At 36.3% G+C, this 24,087-nt stretch overlaps 1 long non-coding RNA gene across 1 annotated transcript in view; it reads right to left on the bottom strand.

The window, feature by feature from the left end:
• LOC146600535 (uncharacterized) overlaps positions 1 to 24,087 on the bottom strand; it is a 161,092-nt gene that overhangs the window by 55,760 nt on the left and 81,245 nt on the right. The window contains exon 3 of the long non-coding RNA XR_014897881.1: positions 7,077 to 7,124. This is a non-coding gene — a long non-coding RNA (uncharacterized LOC146600535). The remainder of the gene's footprint in view (positions 1 to 7,076; positions 7,125 to 24,087) is intronic.

Raw genomic sequence — 24,087 nt, 5'->3', positions numbered from 1 at the left:
ACTTGTGGTAAAGATTCAGCCCTAGTGATGTTAGTTCAGCTTAATCGTGCAACCAAGTGGGATTTTTGGAACATCTGCAGAGGTTGCCAGTATGGTTACTTTAAATAWTATTTAAAATTCAGTGTTTCTAGTAAAGGATTTCTTATAGGATATTCTTCATTTAGATCTCTGTAATCAGAGCTCATCAGAAAATAAAAGCCTATGGTCATATCAGAAATGATCTATTTTCATTGCAAATTTCATTTGAATAGAATTTTGAAAAACAGCTCATCATTAGATCATGAAAAATGAAAATACTGCATGCTGTTTACACTTCTGGTAGTTAATTTTGCTCTCTGCTTAAGCTAGTACTATGACTCTTCTGACATTGTCAGAATAAGGTACGATGAATAGCAGTGTGGGATCAGTGTCAGACTCCTTACTGTCTGGCTTTGGAGTTAGCAACGATCAAGTCTTCATTCCTAAAAAGTCTATCACAGCATTATTGTGCTGTGAAGGTAGACTTCTCCAACCACAGATGTTGCAACTACTTGTGCTAATGGAACAGGGCTGTACAATATACAACTGATCAACCACAGCTAAAACACTTTCAGGAGAAATGTCCAGTCTGCCCATAAAACACACATTTCTTCTTTCACAGAACTTCTTGAAGAAAAGTAGTCTGTTGCCTAATAGCAGCAGTAAGAAAAATAAACCCAGGAAGACATCCATTTTGTTTTAAAAACATATGACTGAGGAGATGCCATTGATTTCTTTTCTTTGGTTACAGCAATGAAGCAACACACGTTACAGCTTAGAAAAGGAAACATGATGCATTTACACCAGGCATTAATTAGGACTTCAAAGTACTTAAAACCCTTCACTTGATTTTGAGAAGAATTTATACGATAACTGTTACATTTTGCTGTTTGCAAGTGCTCTTATTTTGGCTTAATTTCAGTTACTGACCTTTAGCTGTGAAAAGCAAAACTTGGGAGACGCAGAGCAACTATGCTTGAGATGCGCTATTAATGTTCTAAATAGAAATCACAGGTTTGCAGCTCTGCCAGCTCTTAGGATGCTTTTAAAGTTATGCTCCCAGAAATTACAAAGTCATTTCAGTGCAATTCAATTTGGTTTTAAGGCTATTAAGGCTGGAGAATTAAAGCACAATGCTTGGATCAATGGTATTTCAGCCCAGCAACAGGGACAACTTAAGCTCACATATGGATCAGCAGCATGCAGACTTCTGAGCACACACATGTAAGATTTGAGGACCTGGAAACAGAGAGAAAAAGTCCACCCAGAGAGTTTAAAATAATGGTTCCCTCTAGCAGCTAATTCTCACCACTGAAAGAAAATGAATTGCCCCTCTGTGTTCAAAGTAGCACACCTAGCACTGGATAAAATTTATTCCACTGATGGGGTTCTCTAAGAACTCTTCCCTTCCCACAGTGCCATGCTTATTAGCCTTGCAACTTCCACAAAAAGAAAACACTCCAGAGCTGTTCTTAAATCTCAGTCTTCAAAAACTACCTTGTAATCTCCAATGTACAACAGTGGAGTATCAGAACTATGTTACGATAAATGTGCAGGGGTTGAGTTTCTCTCTCATTTTATTATAGAAGCTGCTTTTCAATTTATATTTAATTTCCATCACATCGTCATAGACAAGTGGGTGCTATGGAAGAAGTACGTGTGAGCAACTCCCATAGCTAAACTCTTGAGTATCTAACAACTTAATAAAGAAAATGCATCCTCTCTGTGACTCTGTTGTCCCATTGGAGTCATTTTGGCTTAGCTGAATGCTACAGCGAATTCCCTGTTGCAGAATAACTGCCCTGCTTGCCAGCCTATTTGACATCCAGAAACACAAAGGGGTTAGCCGCTGCCGAACATCATAGTCAATTACTTTTTAAAAGACAATTTTACCAGTTTGCACCTGACTAACTTACTCTCTTTAGAGATAGTCTCCCTAAGTCAGCTCTGAAGCACACAGGGGAAGCAGAGCACTCTATCTGTGAGAATAAATAGGCAGCATCTCCACATCTGGAAAGAATAATCTGATTTAGCCTCTGTTTTGCTTATGCTGATTTATATAAAGGCAATGATAGGAGGTCTGCAGTCACCCTTCATGATTGCACCACTGAACTCTCATCATGTTCCTACTCCTATTAAAAACTGCAAAAGGTGGGGGAGGAGTATATTTTAGCATCCTGAAAAACACCATTCCTTGCATATTATTTCAAAGCAGAGCAGCCATGGTCCCTGTCACACATTTATTACTGGTAGAAAGAGAGGGGAGTATTTCAGAGCAGTCAGCCAGGCTGCTACGATAACAGTAAAAAACTGCCTTTCCCTTGATGTATAAAGCTTCAAGAACGTTATAGAAACCAAAAAGGAATGAAGTGGCTGGGTGTGGTTTAACTGAACAGGAAGAGGAGGCAGGAACATGATGTAGACCAGTAAATGTGAGACTATGAGATTAAAAAAAAAAAAAAAAAAAAGTGTTCTTTCAGACCAATGTAGGTGAAAATAGTATTTTCAGTCCTCTATTGTTTCTGTTTTTAACAGAGATTCACAAGGGGGTTCACAAACAGGTATTCTTTTCTTGACAGGGTATGGTATTGACCTGAATATCTGTTATACACTGAGCTTATTTTGCATTTATTGAAGGTTTCTCTGTTTCACAATGAAGAAATTATGTGAGTGAAGTCCTAGCAGGGCTCCTGAGAAAACTATATTAAAAATCTGCCACCAAATTAAAAAAGTCCTTGGATGATATCTTGTGCCTATAGGTGTCCATATCCTTCCCTAATTCAATGCTATTTGGCCTCCTTTGCATTAGCACCTAAGTCTCTTTGTATGAAATCCATCTTACTCTGAAAAGAAAACAATTTCTAGCTTCTGTCCAAAAAATGAATCATGAAATTTTTTTTGAAGAGTGACTATTGCTACACGTAGGAAAATGCAGAAAAACATAGCAGTTCTTGTCTCAGCTTCTTACATGATGTAATAAACATTAAGTTTCTCCAATATATAAAATTGATGTAGCACAACAACAGGCACGAGTGTATGCTAGAAATCATTCCCTAATCTCCTTTGCTTTCTAACAAAGAGCCTGGGATGAACAGTTTTAAGGTAGGCCAAATTTAGAGTTCAGTAGCTGGCAGCCTCTCCTTAAGCTGACTTACACACATTTTCACGTCAGTAATTCTCATAAAAGGTTTATTTTTTAAAAAAAAATAACGTTATTAAATCAACTAAACTATGGAATTTCCAGATGAGGGGTTTTGCCTTACAAGGTGTTAGGAGATTAAAAAAGAAAACAAAAGTAGCAAGATAGAAAATTCACAAGAGGAAAAATCATTGCAATAATTGGTAAGTGTTTTGGACTTATACCCAGCTGATCTTTGACTTTGTTTTTGAAATGGAAAGAAGGATCTCAACATCACCAAAAATCCCCCCCTAAAGTTACTAGATGTTTCCACTCCTCACAACATGTACAAGGGACTCCCAATTAATATCTGCTTGGTAAATTCAACAACTAGTGCACCTGGACTAGTAGTCTGTCTTCAACAGGCAATGGGAGATGGGTCTTTACAATTTAATTAAGTATTTATTTAAAGATAGTACTCAAGCGTGGTCTATCTAAGCAGTGTATTCTACCCATACACCCTCAGCATCCGTAATTGTTGTGTTAAGGATGTTAGAAGGTACATCCCTCCCTAGAACTTCTATTATTCAGGCATGGGCTTGTTATCCATGAATTTATCTCATCTTTTTTTCAACCTGCTAACAGATTTGCATTTCCACTTCTTTGTGCAGCAAGAAATTCAGTGGTAGCAACCCGAACTTCACTTCTTGCTTCATAAAGAACTTTCTTTAATCTGCTTATGGGTCTCTTGTAAGTTTCTCAGAGCAATCCTATTCATTTTCCTCATTTTAAAACACATTCTTTCTCTTCCACCATCTTCATGACCTGCTTTAGTCTCCCAGGTTACTCCCATTGTACTGTAATTCCCTTCTTGTGTCTCCCCTTTATCCTAAGATGCTATGCACACTTTTAAACAATGAAATTGTTAATATGTGATGGATAGATCTTGTTTTCTCAGAGTTAAAAATGTTTTAGCTACTTTGAACATAGAGCACTTYCATTCAAAAGGAAGCAAGATGGTTCTGAAATTTCACAAAATGGGAGGGCATTCACTGCCTGTCAAGAGCATACTGTATGTACTATGCCTCACTGACAGGAATGAAGAATATACAATACCTTTCTTACTAAAATTCAATCAATTCAATTTCTCATATAGAAAAGGGTAGATATAGGATGTGAGCACAGAAGGATTCCTGCGCTATTGCAGATGGTTAGTATATCTTCCTTTGACCACTTACTTCTCTCCTCCTTGTTGATTAAGAATTTAAATAAATCTAAAAAATGAACCCTTGCTGGGAAGCAGTACCTGACAGATTCACACAGACCAAACCCAATAATGAACATCACAGTCCAAAGTATTTTAACTAAGAGTTGTATACAAAAAGGTAAAAAGAATGCAAATTGTGGTACATTGTGGTGAAGGCAGTTGTGGTAATGGCAAGATATATCAGTGGGAAAGTGGAAGTTGTGTTAGCCTAGGTTTTCATGACTTGTCTTTGATTCAGTTGTGTCAGAAATCCCACATGTGCTGTGACCTTCGCTGCTTCCCAGTAGAGATCTTTGTATACTGCATTCTACCATTGTCCTTGAAAATACAGGTCTTCTCGTGTGAAAAGATGCAAGTTTGTTCAGAATAGCCGAAGACTATATAAAAAGGTTATATCCCAGAGGAACAGTGTGCAGTTCTATACATTGCCTGTGAAAAATCTGAAAGTCTCCTTCCCAAACAAAAGATCATGAGCCATCCTGTGCACAGTAGAAACCATGAGATTTTATTKTTTTTTTWTTTATTTATTTATTTAAGGGATCATATGGCTCAGATCTGTAATTCATGGATGACACCTTTAAGATACATTTCAGAAATGCTGAAGATACAATAGTTTTAACTAAGTATGAACTCCTACTGTTGACTTGGATGTTTGAATGCTGAAGTAATTTCAGGGGAAATTGATGGCACTCTGCAGTAACTAGGAAGAAATAAACATTTTGGAGGTGGACACTTTTATAAAAAGCAGTGGCAATCAGTGCTTTTGGAAACTATTGATGCTGCAGTCTTAGCTACTATTCAAGATCTATGTACAATTTCTAACCATTCCTACCTTCCCGAACATAGTGATTTTGAGCCCTGTGTCAATGCTAGTACTTCCCTGCACAGTCCAAACCAAAATCTTGTCCTCTGTTTCTAATATTTGAAAATGTTTAAGCAGGAACATTCAGAAAAATCAAATCAACTTCTTTTAAATGTGGATAAGTAAACCCCATTCATCTTAATTCAGTCTAAAATCACATATTCTGAAAAAGAGTATTCATACATTGGAATTTAATGTAATGTAATGTAACTAACTGACTTAAAATCCCACCTTTAGTTGCTTCAGATGAATATTCTTATGTGAACACAAGCCCTGAATTATAACTGCTGTGTACAGACTTTGCCTTTTAACTTACTTGGCTGTTTGCCCTGAAGTCTGGGGGCAGCTGAAAATGTGTTAAAAGAAATGAGTTAGTTAAAAAGAATACCTACCTATTATTAGAAACAGGTAGGATTTACTCCTTATGGTATCACAGGTACAAGATTACTGTCACTGAACTGATAGTTTTCAAAGTCATTCTAATACTCTGTGTCACTTACTTACCATTTTTTTGTTTTAATTTGATTTGGAAAATACTTTTGCTAGCTATCTAAAAGTAATACACATAAATATCAGAAAATAGTATTTCCAGAGAGCACATACTGCTACTTATTATTTTACATATATTTAGCATAAAGAATGATCATTTTAGAAACCAACTTCATCTTCTATAAGCTTACAGAGCAATGGGAGAATTTACTGAGAAAAGCAGCACTATTCAGTGTTGCATGAGAGACTGTGATTGAACAGGGTGACTTCCTGTGATCTCTAAACCCAGGGGAATGGGAACTCTTAAAAGGATATGTAACCATAGCCTGCTCTGTATTTAATTAACAGTTCAAGAGGTCTGGGAACTTCTTGAAATGCATTATCATTTAATAAATGCTTTGTACGGTATGGCTATACTTCTTTAACTGAAATGAATGATAATAAAGCATGAACTTTAAAAAACAAATGAACTAGTTATTAAAGACAGATTTTACATTGCTTTACTCATAGCTTGCACATCTTATTAGGCATAGCCATACTGGGTTCATATTTAGTGTCTGTAACTTAGGTTTTAAGAGACATTTATGTACATTTAAGTACCTTACCTCTTAAGAAACACGGAAAACCGCTGTTAAGAATTCCTCTTCATATCATTTATAATTTTAATATATCCTAACACATGGTAGACTTCCTCTTTTATAAATCTCCCACATTCTAGCATCAAAAATATTTAGCTGTCAAACAGTACATGGAAAGTACTCAAATTTTAGGTGTGGCTGAAGTCATAGAAAATGTCACCTTGAGCACAGTTTTCACTTGTCATTCTAATAACAACTCTTCACAGAACTAAGATCAGGGAGTATAACTTCTAGAACAATCAATAATTTCTAAATTATATTCCATAATAGTTTTCTCAAATTCTAAAGAGATGAATGAGCATTAAAAGAAAAAAAAAAAAAACTTTGTAAAAGAAGAGAATGTAGAAGTTATTTTAGATCTCAGAATACAGAGAAATAAGAATGCAATTTTAACTGTATAAACAGAACTTCACTATCAGCTCAAAGACTATTCTCTTTTAAGTTACATTAAAAATGTATATGCATAGCAAAAATCAGTCTGTATTGTTTAATATGCTTATAAAATTATACTTCATAGTAGAACTCTATCATAGGCAGTATTTATGAGGAAACTTTTGATATAATTAAAACAATAGTGAAGTTATTGAATTATTTCAAGTGTATTTTTCCACATTTAGATACTGCATCTGTCAGATCACTGAACTAAGTGTCAAATATTAGTACAAGAAAAAGATACGAGCTCACCACTGATGTCTAGAGACTGCTCTCTGCCAATGTTCTCAGTATCTCTCCCTTAAAAGAAAAAAAAAGTAAAAATCTCTCATATATCAAGCACATCTTATGCGAAACTTATTGTACAACCAATATTTACTATCAACATTTTTGTAAGAAAAAGAAAAATTACATAAGCAAAATTCATTAGGAAAACATAAAAAATATTTTATTTTACAAATATTGATATTATTTGTATTGATAAACAAATACGATGTTATTTTACAAATACTCATTTGTATAAAAATGATTTTAAAGATTAAAATGATTTGTATGGTCAGGGATAGATTTTAAAAGGTAAGAATAGGTAACTGTAAAGCTATCTGAATCGTGTATCAAATGATCCAATTCTTCATCAATTTATGGTTCAAATTTAAACTGCCATCTTTTGTGGCAATGACTGATAAAGAGGGACTGATTCACTTTTTCTAAGTGAATCAAGAGACTGTAGTCTGTAAAATGTTATTTAGTGTGACGCAGGTTCCAAGAGCAGGCCAGCTATTCTCCCCTAAGTGAAGAAATACTGTGCCTGAACTGAGCTCTTTTAAATACTTTTCCTTAACGATAGTGTACTTCTAATCAGATCCTTGGATCACAACATTATGATAATAGTCACCACTTGCCTTCTCAAGAGAAGAACTAGATCATATGAAGTGAGTTTGGATGTGCACTATTATTTAGTGGATCTCTGTACAGCTTCGAAAGCTAAAGAGCACAAACTGCAAACTCTAAGGCCCTTCCCAGGGTACAGATAGTCAAGGTTTATTTTTAATAGTGTAACTTTACAGGATATCAACTAAAACATTTTGTTTCTTTTTGTTTTGCTTTTCAGTTTCCCAAGTATAAGATTATATCGTGGATATTAGAGAAAAGTTTCTAATTTTCCCTGTGTTACACATTTGACAGAACTTGGTCTTTAGTTTCAGATGTTTCCCCTTTACAGTTAAATGTTTCCTCTGTTATCAAATTGTTTTTCCACAGCAACGAAGGCCACAAAGATATTTAAAAACCCAACAAGATCTGACTGTAACAATAAAACCCCAGAAGAATTTGTAGCGGATTCAGGTCAAGCATAATACATTTCTGATCCTAACTGGATTACAAATTGCAAAAAGTAAAAGYGTTCCAAAGCCTACAACAACCTTCCAAAAGCCCTGAATCTGGCTTCTTATAAGGGCAAATAGAATGTGTCGGCACCAGTGGAAGTTTATTATATGAATTCAAGCATACTGACTACTCCAAAGTTTATCTCCTTGATAAATGGATACGTTTAAAAACAGGGTAGAAAGGAACAAAAATACTTGAATGAATAGGCTACTAGAAAGCTCACACTTGACTGGCAACTTCAAACTTTATGTACGAATTACAGTATCATGCCATGTTATTTGTAGTTATTTGTATTACTTTCTGGGCAGTGAAAAGGATGCAGAATATTTATTGGACAGAATATTTATCCCTCCTGGTGCATCTGTGGATGTAGAGTTTTGCAAGAGTTCACTTTAAGGCACTTAGTGCACTTCTCCTAGTACCCTTTGTATGCTCTTATTCAGCCAGGGAAGGGACTGAGTTCTGACCACTGGAAATTTTCCTGAATAAAAGATGCCTCATTTACATTCCCTGCTGTGTCTCTTTAGGAATTTGATTGTTTGCAAACATCTTAATGTTATGAAAAAACTGTAGGTCATTTTACAGCTCAGCATTTAATAGCATCATGTCACCCAAATCTGATTTAATCTCTGTTTTATCACAAGTTTGAGATTCACATTCCTTGAAAAATGTTGTAATGCCAATGACAGGCACACGTATTTGCTAGTATCCTTAAAAAAAAGCCCTTGTTGTGCACAAAATTTCAGTAAAAATGTCTTTACAGTAGGCTATAGGTGAAAAAATCATCTGCATACAAAAACAAACAATAAATTAGTTGTATTGCAAACATTTTCAAAGTGCAAAGGAGAGAAGAACATTTTGGCCTGGGCAGTTGCAATGGAGACAGTTTCTGTTAAACAAGTCTGTAAGCAACCACTGAAGCCAGTTGATAGTTGCATTAACAAATCTAATTTGTCCATAACAGAATTCATAATGTATTCTTTAAAAGAATAAAAGGTTTAACATCAATATATAACCATATTTGCATTCATATGAATTAGATTTTCCTTGTTTCCAACAGTAAAAGCAAAAACAGACCAGGTATTTTTAATTCCTTGGATCAAAGCATATAAAGAAGCCAACTACTGAGTCATGCTAAAATTATTCTAGGGGGTAAATCAAGTCTAAAAAGATTTATGAAGAAAATATGAAAGGCAGACCCCTGCTAAAAACAGATCCTTGGGAGATAAAATTCAACTAAACATCCTTTTCTTTTGGTGACTTCCAGTGTGACTTCTTTTGCCAATATCCATGTTGTACGTGGCTTATTATACAGAAACTTGTCCAGGAAATATTTATTGTTTCTCTGATGACCATAGAAAACTTATGTTTCCCAAAAGATCTTACTTCAAGGCAGTAACAAAACTACAGTATAAACTTGTTTGTAATCAAATGGATAATCTCAGCCTCTTTCTGAATACAGCTGAAAAGAGAAAGAATTGAATAAAGGAATGTTCTTTGATTGAAATGCCATTTTCTTTTTCCTCTATTTCACACTTTAATCTGCCTATATACAGAAACTCTCTGTGGGATATAACTAACCTTAGTTTTAAAATACAAAAAATAACAATCACTGATCGGTCACACTGATTTAGAACAGAAGCAAACATAAAAAGTAAGAACAAGTATCAGGTGGTCAGAAAACAGTGAGAAAACCTGGTAATAAATACTATTTTATGAACTCTGTCTGCTTCTTCAGAAAATACACTTTCTTTGGGTACCAGAGGAGGTTTGACTGGATAAGGTCTTTTGGAACAGTGTGGCCTTATAACATGACTGCTGGAATAAATATGTAAAAATTATAGCCATATTTAATAGTCCTATTTGAAGGGCTACAGAGACTCCTGAGTTTTTTTCAATTTTTCTCAAAACTTTTACTGCTTTTTTACATTTTTTTTCAAGTGTATTATTTAGGCATATTAAAGCTGTAAACGCGTGTCCTGTAACTTTCTTTTTACCTTCCTCTGTCCAGTTTTAAAGTACTTGCCTTCAGTGCATGAAACAATGACAGTCAGGTCTTGGCTAAAAAAGATATTTGATGAGTTCATTCTGTAATATTCAATCAGAAGATGGAAAAATGCATTTTGTGTCCTCTATTTAGGTAATCCCTGTAAAATTCCGTTCCATACTCAGTGGAGCATTTTGTTTCTGTTTTCCACAGGACCCTACGGAAGCATCTATCCATCATCCAAATCCATGTACAATACAAAACTTGAATAAACACGAGTTGAATTCACCAGGAGCTTTGCCAACAATGTAATAAATTATAATGACATTTCTTCACATGGAGTTGCCATATCCTGCATGTTTTACCCTTATAATTTACCCTCTGAGGAAAGTAATATGTGATAAACTTGTTGCAGGTGGTAATAAACTAGCAAATGCAGAACTGATTCAGAGTGGTCGTGTCCACCCATCCCTAGCATAGATGTTCTGCAAGAGATTTAGAAGCTGTTTTATAGGCACCCAGCCTCCAATGTGAATTAGTGCCATGCTTGCACAGAAAAATAGAAGCAGTCTGGTTTTTTGTATGTGTTCTCCAGATTATTTGCTTTTTCCTTCCCCCACACTCCTGCCACACAGAACTTCTCCTGTGCACAGGATGGCCATGAGTTTAGATCGAAAGCAGTTTTTAATCTGCAGCACAATATTGTTTCTGATGCATGATTATTTTCCTTAAAAGCATCTTGAAGCATCTTTACTTGGACTTTTAATAATTTAAGTAAATGCACTCACTAGGTCACCAGAAAGTACTTGTTAATTTGTCTGAAAACACTCACTAGACCACAGAGGCATGATTTTTGTGGTCTGAAGGGTGGGTTTGGTCTATCAGGCTATACTTGTCCTATTATAATTAGGACTTTAATCACAGGCAAGAGTAGCTAGACTATTGTTATACTTAACCCTCACTGCTCCCTTTCTTAAGGAGGACCTCTGTTAGTCCTCATAGTTTTGCAGAATGGTCACTCTTTTAGAGATGATGCTGCACAGACTTATCAATGTTTTGGTACTTACTACAATACTCTCTTCCTTGGCACTGCCCTTTAATCTCAGAAATCTCATTTAGAATCCAAGCAGGCTGTCTGGGCTCTCCACAACAGCTGAAAAAGCTTATATGTAATGTACTCAGATAGTTTCAGCAAAGCTGTCCCTCTCTAAATTCAAATAATTTATCTTCTCCAGATTGGCAATAATTTGACAGTGAGTACACAGAAGCTCAAGCTTTGATATTCATGTGGCTCCTCAGCACTTCAGGATAATATATTACTAGGTTAAGGTGCCTTGAAGACAAATATTTCAATCTTTGCAATATCATTTCCCCATGTTGTTGGATCTTTAAACTAAAAATTTAACAGTGTCAGAGAATGCTTATAACTTGATGACAAACTTGCCTCACAATGTTAATGACATTTCTATCGATGGCACACAGCAATCTTGTGACCAAATGAATAAAAAATACATTCTCTTATGGAAATAATGAATAAAATAAACATACACAGACAAGGCAACCTGATACTGGTCACTGCCACTGAGAACTCTGAGACCTTATGAGTCATTTTATCATATTTGTTCTCAGAGGGGACCTTGCTGTAAAATAGTAAAGGAAGTTCATGAGGTGGTTAATCCTCCTTGCTATGTAATGTAGTTATACTTTAAGACCTAGATTCATAGAGATATCTAGGTGCCTAAAATTCCCCTTCTAACTCCATCTCAGCACTTAGGACTTTGCTGAGATAAGACGAGAGTTTTCAAGCAGCTTCATGGGCATGCATCATCACTAACGAGTGTACCTGATGTATTACATTTCAGTATGTGAACAGTGAACTCCAGGATGATTACATTATAGAGGCAGCCTGGCTTCTCTTTTAGCATAAGCTGTAGGAATGTCTAGAATTCATTCTCATTTGGATGAAAATGTAGAATATTGGACTTGCCTTTTAAAATTGTGAGTGACACAGAATATATCACAGTGCTTGGATAATTGCCATTGCTGATAACAATGCAGGCTTTATTTTAGTCTGAGTTGTTCTAGTTTTAAATTCCAGCTCTCAGAATATGTTACCTCCTACCTGATATTTGCCTATAGCACACTGACAGCATGTGCAGGTATGAGCTGGTATTTGCAAGCAGGTTTCCTGCATTTCCTCTTTCTTAATACTCTCCTATTCTGTTGTTTCTGATAAATGGTCTTACATACTCATTCTTTTTAAAATAATCATAGTATGAATCAGTCTCAAGGTGCTAACACTTTTTCTATGTTGGGATGGTCTGTAAAATCAAAGAGATTTCAATTCTAAGCAAATTTCTGATTCCATGGTCATTATGTAGACTTCTCCTGCAGTATTAATTACCTTTGGTGTGCCCTCACAATCAGAAAATTGAGAAGAGCAGCTTCCAGTGTAGCGATTTTTCTATGGTATGACTGACAAATGTATATAAAGTAGCTGCCCTTGGCTTCAAACTCTGCTACTCTGCTGAGTTCTGAATGCAGTGGGAGTTAGAAGCCCTTGCCTCTCAGAGGAAAGATTACTCTTTCATGTATTATAGGAGTGGGAACCAAACTGATCTCATGCCCAGATGTCTTGCCCTATGTGATATAGTACACTGATGCTATATTTGCACATAATTTAATGCAACAGACAGCGTAATTCGCAGCGGAGCAGGCCTGCAAAGAATCCTATTATTGTCTGCAGAGGAAACACTGCATGATATGAATATGATCTGACATAACTGACAAAACCTGACAGTATGTATCAAGCTAATCATGCGGAGAGTAAGTATGGGAAGGTTTCAGAGAGCAGGTTTTGGATGTTTAGTTATTTTCCAAAACACTGCATAAAAGCCTATTTTTTGACCTTTTTACCAGTTCACTAAAAGTGATGGAAAAAAACTTTGATTTCACAGGTTGTTGCATCAGGCCCAGAGATTCCAATACTGTTGCAATTTAGGGCTGAAGGGCACTGTCAGTGCCACGCAGAGGCAGGGGGTTAGGATAGCAGCAGAGATTCAGAACTGAGCTGAGATTCATAGCGAGAGTTATTAATGTGAAGCTTACAAAGGCCCTTCTCCCACTGTGTATTCCTCTGTTTGGCAGGATCACTCACTCACTTCCACATCAACCAAATTTGTCCAAGGTTAGGAAGATAGTAATAATAAATAATTAGCATTTACATCACACCTTTCGTCTTCAAAGCATCTTACAGACATTCACTAATTAATCCTCACAATAGTCCTGTCAGTTAGGGATTTTTATCCCAGTTTTATAGCATTCATTAAGGACTCACAACCTACAAAGTGAAAAAGAAAAGCAACCCCTCCCCCCCACCCCTACCATATGAGTGTTTATTGTCCATCAGTACATGAAAAAATATAGTGTGTTTTGGGAACATTTTTATCCTAGCAATTCTTTCATTCTTTAAAAAGTAAATTTGTATGTATTGTAAGCTCATGAGTGAAACATAAGGTAAATAAAACCTATTACTCTAATAGTTGTTGTCATTATAAAAATATTAAATACACAAATTTTGAAACAATTACAAAATGGTTTAATCTTTTACCAGTTACCATGAACATAAATTATGCTTTGCTTATTATAGGCTCCTACAGTATCAAGAGAATCTTTGAAAGCATCTATTAACTATCTATTTGTCAGATGTGTGCTGTGAGTATAAATGCAGTGGTCCTAAGAGACTGTAAAGCAGCTGTGTTTCTCAAAGCAGCTTAAAGGACTCATGAAATATTGCTTGTAATGTCTTTTATATCCAGTTTTACATTCATTCTGTGCAAAAAGAAGCTGCTAATGGGAAAAGGAGGAAATGTTAATGAATTCCATCCCTACCTCGTAATGCAGGTTACTTAGAAACAAATGGTATCTTCAAATCTTTCTGGTTAGCATGCAGTGTGGAGAATGAGTTATAGCAAAGGATGGAGAATTGCAGAGAAGTATGACTGCTGGTGTCTCCCTGCTCCCTATTTTGTGTAAATTGGAATAGATCCACTGAATGAGATGGGGCTCAGCTGATTCATGACAGGCAAAATGCAGTGTGTCTTCGTGGTTTACAGCCTCTCTGTCTCAGAGCATCCCTCAAATGAGCAGCTCTGCATTCTCCAGGTGAAAAAGAACAGGCTGATGAACTATCTAATGGAGAGTCAGTTTTGCCTCACAGTAATTTCTTAGATCTTCACTTCACCCATAAATAGAAGAGGAAAGTTAAAACAAGTAGCTTCTTACTTGTTTCAGAAGAGACAGAGGACCTTGTTRTAGTTCTTCAGGATTCACAGAAAGAAAATTACTGTTTCCTTGAGGTGAAAATAGTCTCATTTAGCATGCTTGAAAGGTTATTTTCTTGCACTGAAAATTCTTTCTTGCTAAAAAGAAATAATCGTATTCTTGGGAAATATATTCAAATAGGATGTTTACTTGATATTCTGTTCCTGCAGAAGGAGTTCATGAACTATTCAAGAAAATCGCTTTCATACTACAAACTACTGTACAGTAAGGCTACAAAAATGAAATGTTATTCACTGAATAACTGCATCATTTCAGATTGTGTTGGAGGTGCCTGGGGCTAAGCTGGTAGCAGAGCTAGTTTCTGAACTGAATGTTAACTTTCTCCAGAAATATCCAATCCCTCCTGTCATCTGTCCACTCCCAGAAGTTAAAAGGCCCATACTGAGTTCTGCAAGGGATTCCTCATCCTGCTTCCTCGCCTATTTACTTATGTTTAAACCTGGAAATCTCTACCTCCTTGCTCTCCGGCATCACCATTGAATGTGGCTATTTGCCGTCCACTGCCTGTACTCTTTCTTCCTATCCTTGGGCCATGTTTTCCATAGGACATTTTACAAATTATTTTTAATACAAATTTGTAATTGAATTCAAAGTCATCCGGATCACTGTATGCATGCTGCCAGCTCTTACCCACTTTCCTCCAACCCCAGGGCACACAGCACCGGCTTGGTCTGGATTGATGGTTTGTATCCTCACTGGTGATGACAGTTGGGCTTTTTTCTATTTTGGGGTATGTGGGAGGGGGCAAGGAGGATACAAGTCCACCGTCATGCAATTTCATGTGATGCTTTGTCTTGCTCAGGAGGTTTATGCGTATTTGTGTAGTCTGTTGCCAGAAGCTCATTAGAAGTCACTGGAGTGGAATCTGAATACCTACTAAACTTGTGTAGCCTATGCCAATCTGATCAGGATGAAAAATACAAAAGGTAACGGACATATTTCCTAACCAGAGCTTTCTTAGAAGTTCAGCTTCTTTTAGACATCACCACACCTTTTTTGAGGTAATATATGACATTCAACCTTCTGAGAATGTAGACATGTAGCACCATATATACATGCATATGTTGCATTTTGATCTTTCCCTGTCATACAAAGAGATTTATCACACACTGTGCTATTCTGAATTACAAGCCTTTTTAAGTGGATGTCTTGACAGTATAAAATTCTTAACCCAAATAGGAAGATAATAACATAGAAACGAATTTGCTGCACTATCTTGAACATCTGTCTTGGAGTACCCTACTGTATACCGCACCTATGTGAAAACAAGGCAGATACTGCACTGACGGGAAAAAGTCAGATTTGGATTTTCCAGAGCAGTTTGAATAACTTTTGAGAATTTCACAGAAGACTGGCAAATCACCCTGGCCACAGATGTTAACTGTTAGGACATTTGTAAATTAATGGAATGCATATATTTTTCAAATTTGGTCACAAATAACAGTTACTAACTATCAAATACTAAAACACAGCAAGAATAAAATCATGCACATTTTAACCTTGGGAATATTCTGTTAAACCTTGTATACTCTTAAAAGATACAAGCTTTGGAACCATGTAAGTATGTGGGATGTATGCTTTGAGTGCTCACCAGTTTTACATTTCTGTTGTGCCAATCAAAAACATATAGCTATGAGATTTCTGCCTGGCAGCTTCCCACTAGAAAACAGAAGTTATCACTTCAGGTTATGGGATGTGACTGGGTGTTAGGGATTCACTGAATCCACTGTTTTCACTTTCCTTAGGACTTGAGTGGTCAAGGTGGAAGGTCAATGGCTAGAACTAAATAAAAATGGTGTTTGGAAAAAACATAGATAGCAAGCATAGCTGCATAGTGATAGCAGGCTAGCAACTATGGTTAAGACCACAACGCTGATCAATAATACTGTAACAGTAAGTTCTTCAAATCTCCTCTGTTTTGTGTGTGTGTGTATATGTCTGTAAGTGATTCCTTTCTACGTACTCATGGACTTGTCTCTCTATCTCACTTCTGCATTCTGTGCTGTTGCTTGGCAGGTCAGTATTTTCCCATGTCAACTGAATACTGTTCTGCACAAAATCTCTTGTCTTTTTTCTTTCCCTATAGGCAGAACTCCTTCSTAATCCACTGCATTCTCTTTCATGTAGCTGACAGGGGGTGACCAGATAGTAAATCCCCAGTATTTTTCTTTTCTTGCTTTGAGCATCATATGCTAGGTAAGTTTCTCATCCTTGAGGTTGCAGAGTATGAGGCAGTAGAGCTGACGAGGTGAGAAGTACAACTGGTTTGGAGGTTAATTCTAGTCTCCATAACAGCTAGGACAACTGGCTTTTCCTTCTGTCTTGAAATATTATTCTGAGAGGCCAGAGTGATTTAGGAGATGATAAATTACTTTCCATTTTCTTTCTCAATGCTTTTAAAGTTTGTTTTTAATGAGACTATTGCAATACTAGATTGATGGAGTGATAGGTGCCAACAGATACTAATTTTTAGTGTCTTAATCTTCTTTTCTTAGTATTAGTGKCATGGACAGCTCATATATCTGATAATGGGTACAGTCCTCCCTTTCAGGACTCATGTATTCACAGATGAATCTGTATTTACTCTCGTAAGGGTGCAAGATTCAGTAGTCCTGCAAACATTATCCAGTCTACCTGGGTGAATGGGTCTAAGCAAGGTCTGTGGGAGGAATTATCCTACAACTCCAGGTATGCRTGGCGACTGGAGCCAGGCTAGGGTCTGTCTCCCCCTAATTTTAGACTTGTGATATAAATCTATCCTTTTCAATTTAAGATCTTAAAGCTCATTTCCAAAAATTCTCCTAAAGACCGTATCTACAATCGTAATTCTCAAAGCTGATGAGCTCCAGAGTTTAAATTCTGAATTCCACCCATGCATGAAAGTGTGATTTATTATTCAAAACAATAAAGTTATATCAGTTTTACTGGGGAATAAGAGTTGCATAGATGCTGAAAAAAAATAGGCAAAAATGAATAACCTTTTGGTGAACTTAGCTTGAGTTTCAGGTTTTAAAATCTGGAAAGTGTATATGGTTTAGAAACTAATTATAATCATTTTACAAGTTTACTTGTTTTGTCTCAACTCACGGATCTTCTCTGAGAAAAAACACTGTTCCTTTTTGTCAAAGACTGGAATTATTTTTCATTTTGTGAATTTTTTCAGTAAAGCAATTTGAATGGTTTGTATTCAGCAGCAGAATTCATTTTGAACAATACGTAGATAATGCAGCAAAAGATGTGTAAGGTAAAAACATGTGCTGAACATATGTACCCCTCCAATACATGCCAAACTTAATTAAAAATCATACCCTAATTTGCTGTGGGATCTAGACAGTGGACTGATTTGTCCAGATGTTTTTAAACTGAGCAAAATATATTCTCTACTGTAAGTCCACATTTGCAACTCTGGGAAACCATTGTCCAACCGCTATGCTTTCTCAGTTCCTTAAATAGCAATATCCTCATTGTTGAAAATACAGTTTCTAAATCCCAAATACAACGGAGGTCCTCTGAGGATTGCTCATTTTACAATAGACTCAACATAAAACAATGAATAGAAGTCTTAGTAAACCCCTCCGAGAATACATGTTCTTAGTCTATACAACATTAGCCTCTCAACCTTTCTTTTAAAATACAATGTAAGCAATATTTTCAGATTGTCTGATATTACTTCTACACAGACCATTACAAATGGAGAAAAATTGTTTTCTTCTAACATTTATTTTATTTTTAAAATAATTTATTGATATAGGATTTCTGTTGTCTGCAAATATTTTAACATACTAGTTTACTGACAATGTCCTTTATTTCTGTACTATTACAGAGACATCTATTGGAAGACTTTGCAATATAGTATTCATTAAATGCAAATCTGAAATTTTATTAAGAATAAGAATTCTATTCCAGTGCAAAAAAATCAATTTTGTCATATCATTTTCAGTGATCTGTTAAAGAAGAGAAATTAACTTGCAGAAATTATTTGGGGAATTATTAGGTAATCAAATCACATTCTGTTTTCAGAGAGCTTAAGGGAGAGAAAGCAAGTGTTATATGCTGCTTAGATTAGTTTCTCTAGCTATTTCACATCACTTTGTAACAGATCATGTCAGGCTTTCTGCTCTTCCACATCATTATTTATTTTTAAGATTATTAGGTTTTGATAGAATATCAAACACAAAGGTGTAGTTTACAACTAGCGTTGTTCACTGAGCACAGCGGAATAGGAAAAACTCCTGCCCCTCGTGGAAATCATTGGCAAAATCTCATGCAGTGTTTGGGCACCTCCACTGCCAAGGAGGAGAGGAGACATCCCTAACTGATCTTTAACTGGCATGCAAAAAAAGTTTTGCATTTAATTACACAATTAACACAATTAACCTAAGATTTAACACATTTAGTTATTTAATTTATTAAACAGCACAGGATAGACATATTAAATCCTCTGCTGCAAAAATAATGACTATTTCAGAGTGTTAAAACTAGGTATTTCTTTTTTGTTTGTTTAACATTGACCTCTTTATATTAGGAATAGCTTCCAAGGATGCAGACTGAGTTCAGTAACGGTACTGATGCCGAAGAACACCTGAGGCTTAGCTTATAGGCTCAAAATGAGTGCGACAGATCTCATTGCAGATGGGAGTTCCTAATTTAAGACTAAGGTCTTGCAATAATTAGAGGTGGCTGATGCTGAGACTTCTGGTCCTCACACTAATCAGCACTGGTTTCATTATTTCCTTGGACTTTACACAGCTCTGGGTCCAATGCCCTATGATTTTGTCTTTTACTTAGCTTGCAAACTCTTTAGTTCTACCTTTGTTCAGTACTTACCAGAAAGAGATACTCCTTCTTGACTGTCTTCTGGGTAAGAAAATAAAATAAATGATTAGTCCTTTATTTCTGTTGAAAAATTTCTTACTGGAAGGGAATTTCTGAATGTCCCCTTCTGACTAACATCATGGGAAGAGTCTGGATGAAGTCACGATATTTCTGCAACTGTAAAGGGAACTGTGAAAACCTGCCAGATTTTAGCTGCCAGGAATATTGTAGACAAGAAACCAGCTTTGTTTCAGACAACACTGGCAAGAACAAAATACTAAAATTTCTCAGGTTATTAATAAACCTGAAAATATCTCAATACTTCCGAATACAATCTCCTAAACAACAACATATATTGTTATGGAACCTCACATATAAAAGGACTGAATTGTTTTTCTTCACGTAGTTCCTATTAACAAATACACTTAATATCTTTCCGGTTATTTTAATCATTACTTAACTCTTTAGAACTGCAGAATTCTATGGTCTATTGTGCTGTTTCCTGGTAGGCCATAAATCAGGACTGAGAGATAATTGCTTCAGCTATGTGTGTAGAAGAGCGCAGTTGAGACTTAGCTCAAAAGAAGAATGATAGAAGACACTGAAGCTCCTATAATACAGCCTTTCCTAACAGCTGTCTGTGCAGAAATGATCAAATATAGAAAATCAAAAAATAGCAGGAAAAATTCTTCGAAGGCCACCTCATCCTCTCACCTGACATTTAATAACTTGCTCCAGAGGAACATCATTGCTTATATCTGATCTTCTGTTACTCTGTCATTTTTCCTTCAAGTATTCAGCAAACAGGGAACAGTGAGCCTTGCTTTGCACATGTCTAACTGTCAAAGGAGTTCCTGTTTGGAAAGCTCATACTGCAACACCGACATTGGCATCATCAACATTGGACTATCCGCTATCATAAAATGGGGCATACACCTGAAGACTGCAATAAGATGCCATTGCTAGGAGAACTTCCTACCCCACAAAGCTTGGATGAAATCTAGGCAATACTGAAGCCAGCTGGAAAGGGAAGAAGGATAGGACAGCTCACAAGGTCAGGAGCACAGACTCACTGTATTATTTATGGAAGGAGACGAGTGACTCCTGAAAGTGATTCAGAATACCTAAGCCAGGAGCTTGGCTGTCCAGCTAGGTGCTCTGCCTCACTCTCAGGAGATTCAGGGACATAACCTAGGTGCCTGCAGCCAATGCTGTCTCATAGTTTCATGTGACGCTAACAGAACATTGTTAGCAACATAGTTTATTGAAACATAACAAAATATAGTTATTAAATATAAATGGGAAAATGGATACACATTTGGGGAAAATAAAATTTTGTATAAAGAAAGGTTTTGAACAGCTCTGGCCTCATTATTAACATTACTTCTATATTACATGTAACCAGTAGAGGTTAATTTATAGGGTTTTTTGGCATTATTTTTATTTGCTGTTATTTGCCTGTAGGCATCATAAGCTTAAGGAATATTTTTCCGTACAGTGTAATTATCCTGACATTGACTGTCTCTGAAGAGTGGTTAAGCACAGACATGGAGTATGGCCTGTCCTTTAACACCGGAAAACAGTTTCCACGTGTCAGGAATTCAGGTATTCTGGACAGGCCACCCAGAGTCAGCTAGGGCCGATGACTGATGTTCAGTGGATTAATATTAAACTTCTGATTCCTGTGTAACTAATGATTATTTGAACAGCATTGAATCTCAATGCTGATCTCAAGTGGGGAGATCTAATTCTCTGTAAAATCTACTTATCTCTTTCTGTTAGATAAATAAATTATTTGCAAATATGGGGAAAAGAACTTCCTGGATTTTTTCATATAATAATTATCAAGACTTACTTTATACATCATTAGGCTGGTGCCATTTTTGCTACTATCCTCCAAGTATGTTGAGGTTAAGAATAGAGAACGAACTCCTTGTCAGCAGCCACTTAGAAAAGGTATTATATAATCAAAAATTCCCGCTTCAGTGCACTAAAAAGCTGGTGAATAGATTTGGACAATATTGAAACATCCAAGTGTATCAAGATCTAAGGCTTGAATCAGTTTGATCAGTTTGAATCAGGGCTTGAATCAGTCATACAAAGAACATATACTAGAGTGAAGACATACAGTAAGTACATTGAACAGTACAAATACTGAGTTAAAGTACAGGTACAGGAATAATGGAGTATAAAGATTCTAAATATTGAGCATATCAAACCATAAAAAAATAAAATTTGATGCTGGTCATTAGCTAGCAGCTTTGTAAAGGAGTGTCAGTGAAACTATGAGCTATACTTAGCATTGTAAGCCAGTTTCCTCACGCCTTTTAGAGCTGCAAAGAACCACCTATCTGACTGTGGCAGCAGGCCAGAAAACAACTGTATGATTTACACACACTACTTTCATATAAGCTGTGGTAGTGTGCCCTTAACCCCCCTTTTCCTGTGCAAAAGATTCTGAGAACCATTTTTTTCTTATTGCAGAAAAGTACACTCTGAATGAAATATTTAATACACTTCCCGCCCTCCGCGCTCTGTGTCCAAGAGGGATAGCATCTCTTTAAGAAAGCAACTACAGTTTCTCATGCAACTGAAGAGATGCAGAGTCAAGGATTTCTGGGCTACAGTGAGAGGCTAACTGTACAGAGCCAGCTCTATAACGGTAGTCAGACATCTAAATCCCACTGATACTCACATAAATAGGCACCTAAATGCTTTTCAAAATCTGGCTATTATGCTACAACCTGATTCTTACTATAGAACCCAGATCCAGCCATGAAACAGTAAAATACTACTCTAGGCTTTTAAAGCATCCATCTCTACTAAAGGATTCCTTTGTGACATGTTGCTTCTATTAGGTAATAATTCATTTCATACAGTTATGAAATCCAGTGGAAGAATTTATTAAGATTTGTAGTATTTACCAAGTTTTAAAAAACCTATAAGGACTTTCTTTATGAGAAGAAATACAGCAACACTAAAATATCAAGAGAGAGAAATCACACAGTAAACTATTTTCACCAACAGCATATCATTCAAAACAAATATTTAATAGAGACATCTCAAAATCCCAAACCTTTAGAAAATGATAGGTCAGAGTAATGCACAGATCAGCTTGGATGTCAGGGATACCATTTCCTTTYAGACTTTATGCTGTGGTTATGTGTGCATGCAGTGTCCTGAAAAACTAATGCAAAAGAGTTCTCTAATTATTCCCTTCTCAGCTTCTAGGGTGATTTTTGCTTCCACAGATACAGAAGGGATCAATGATCTGTCTTAACTTTCAAGAAAAAAGGCTCACTTGTGAGTCTCTAAAGTCATTTCCTTGAACTCGTCACTAGAACTGTGAAATCTATCCTAACTGTAGACATCATAGAATCACTGTGTTAAGACTTCCTAACAATTCACTTACCAGTTTAGGAAATCCAGGACAAAGAATGAGATACAAAGGAAGAGCTACTGCTGGCAGATTAACCCATTTATGTGGGGTTCTGGGTAGTTCTCTGAAGAATGAAGACCCATCTTTTTTGTACTAATACTCTGCACAGTTCACTCTTTCAAATATAAACCAACAGAAGCTTTTTGCTGCACAAGGTGGATAGAACTAGATGTATTTGCCTCAGTAGCACAATGTAACATTCTTCCTGGCCATCCACAACCCTAGTATCTCTCTCTCCTCTTCTGCAGTTAGGAGAAGACATTGCAAGTGGAAATAGTTGTCCAGAAATTAGGAAGGGTGAAGGAAAAAGTGGAAAATGCAAGAGCACAAAAGAGGGAGATGATGACTATGAGAGAGATAGAAGGAGTCATAGAGTTCTGGAGCTCAAATCTATTTTTCAAATCACATGCAGAACTACTTGGTGAATTCAGTATACCTCTGCAGTTCTGATTGCTCTAGGGATGAAGTTGCCAGCAGTGCAGCAATTGCATGAAGCCTAAATATTACTGAGACTAATTGAAAGTAAGTCTGCAAATACACTGCAGAGGTCTCTTTTATCAGTGTTAAGGTCTTAGCTTCCTTCTGCAGGATTTCCTCCCTAACAGTAGCTCTGGCAAACACACTTAGCATTGGTTTAAATACTCTAGAAATGTATTTACATTCTAAAATCAACCTCTGTTGGTATTCAGTTTTCATTTGTACAAGAAAAATGATGTATTCTTGGAAAGGCAGGACTTGTTAGACTACTTGGATGCAGCAGCAGATAGTTTATGAGTTCAAGTGAAGCTCATGCAGGCCTCCAGAAAAAACAGAAGACATTTTACAGGCCAAAACTTGCTTCCCTACTTGACAACATTGTGCCTCAAATTTTCCTACTAAAATTTGCCACCAGTAACCAGTTCTGACCATACCACTTTAAGATATAAGTCCTTTCTTTGAACTGCCTTATTCTACACTTTCATTGGGCTTAGTGACAGGAGCCTCTCTAACCCCTTGGGATCCTGGAAATGCGTTAAAATTTGTGCCCCAGTTCCACTAGATAATTTTGCAAAGTTACATTCTCATACTGCTTGTTCATGGAGCTAAACGAGAATAATTTCTTCTTTGGAAAAGTCTTTGTATCTTTTCTCATTGTGGACTGACAACTACTGCAAAAATAAAGTGCTTCAGAACCATTTTTTAATCACAGATAAAGCTATGCACATCTTATTCATTGCAAGCAGATACAGCACACAGGATGGTTTAAACCATCTCAAGTTGTCCTCAACTTTTCTCAGCAGTTTCAACTATGG

Source organism: Rhea americana, unplaced genomic scaffold (assembly GCF_003343005.1).
Source record: "Rhea americana isolate MKP2758 unplaced genomic scaffold, rheAme1 scaffold_12, whole genome shotgun sequence".
Classification (NCBI taxonomy): Eukaryota; Metazoa; Chordata; class Aves; order Rheiformes; family Rheidae; genus Rhea; species Rhea americana.
The sequence above is the reverse complement of the archived record's forward strand: the minus strand, read 5'-3'. Positions and strand labels throughout refer to the sequence as shown.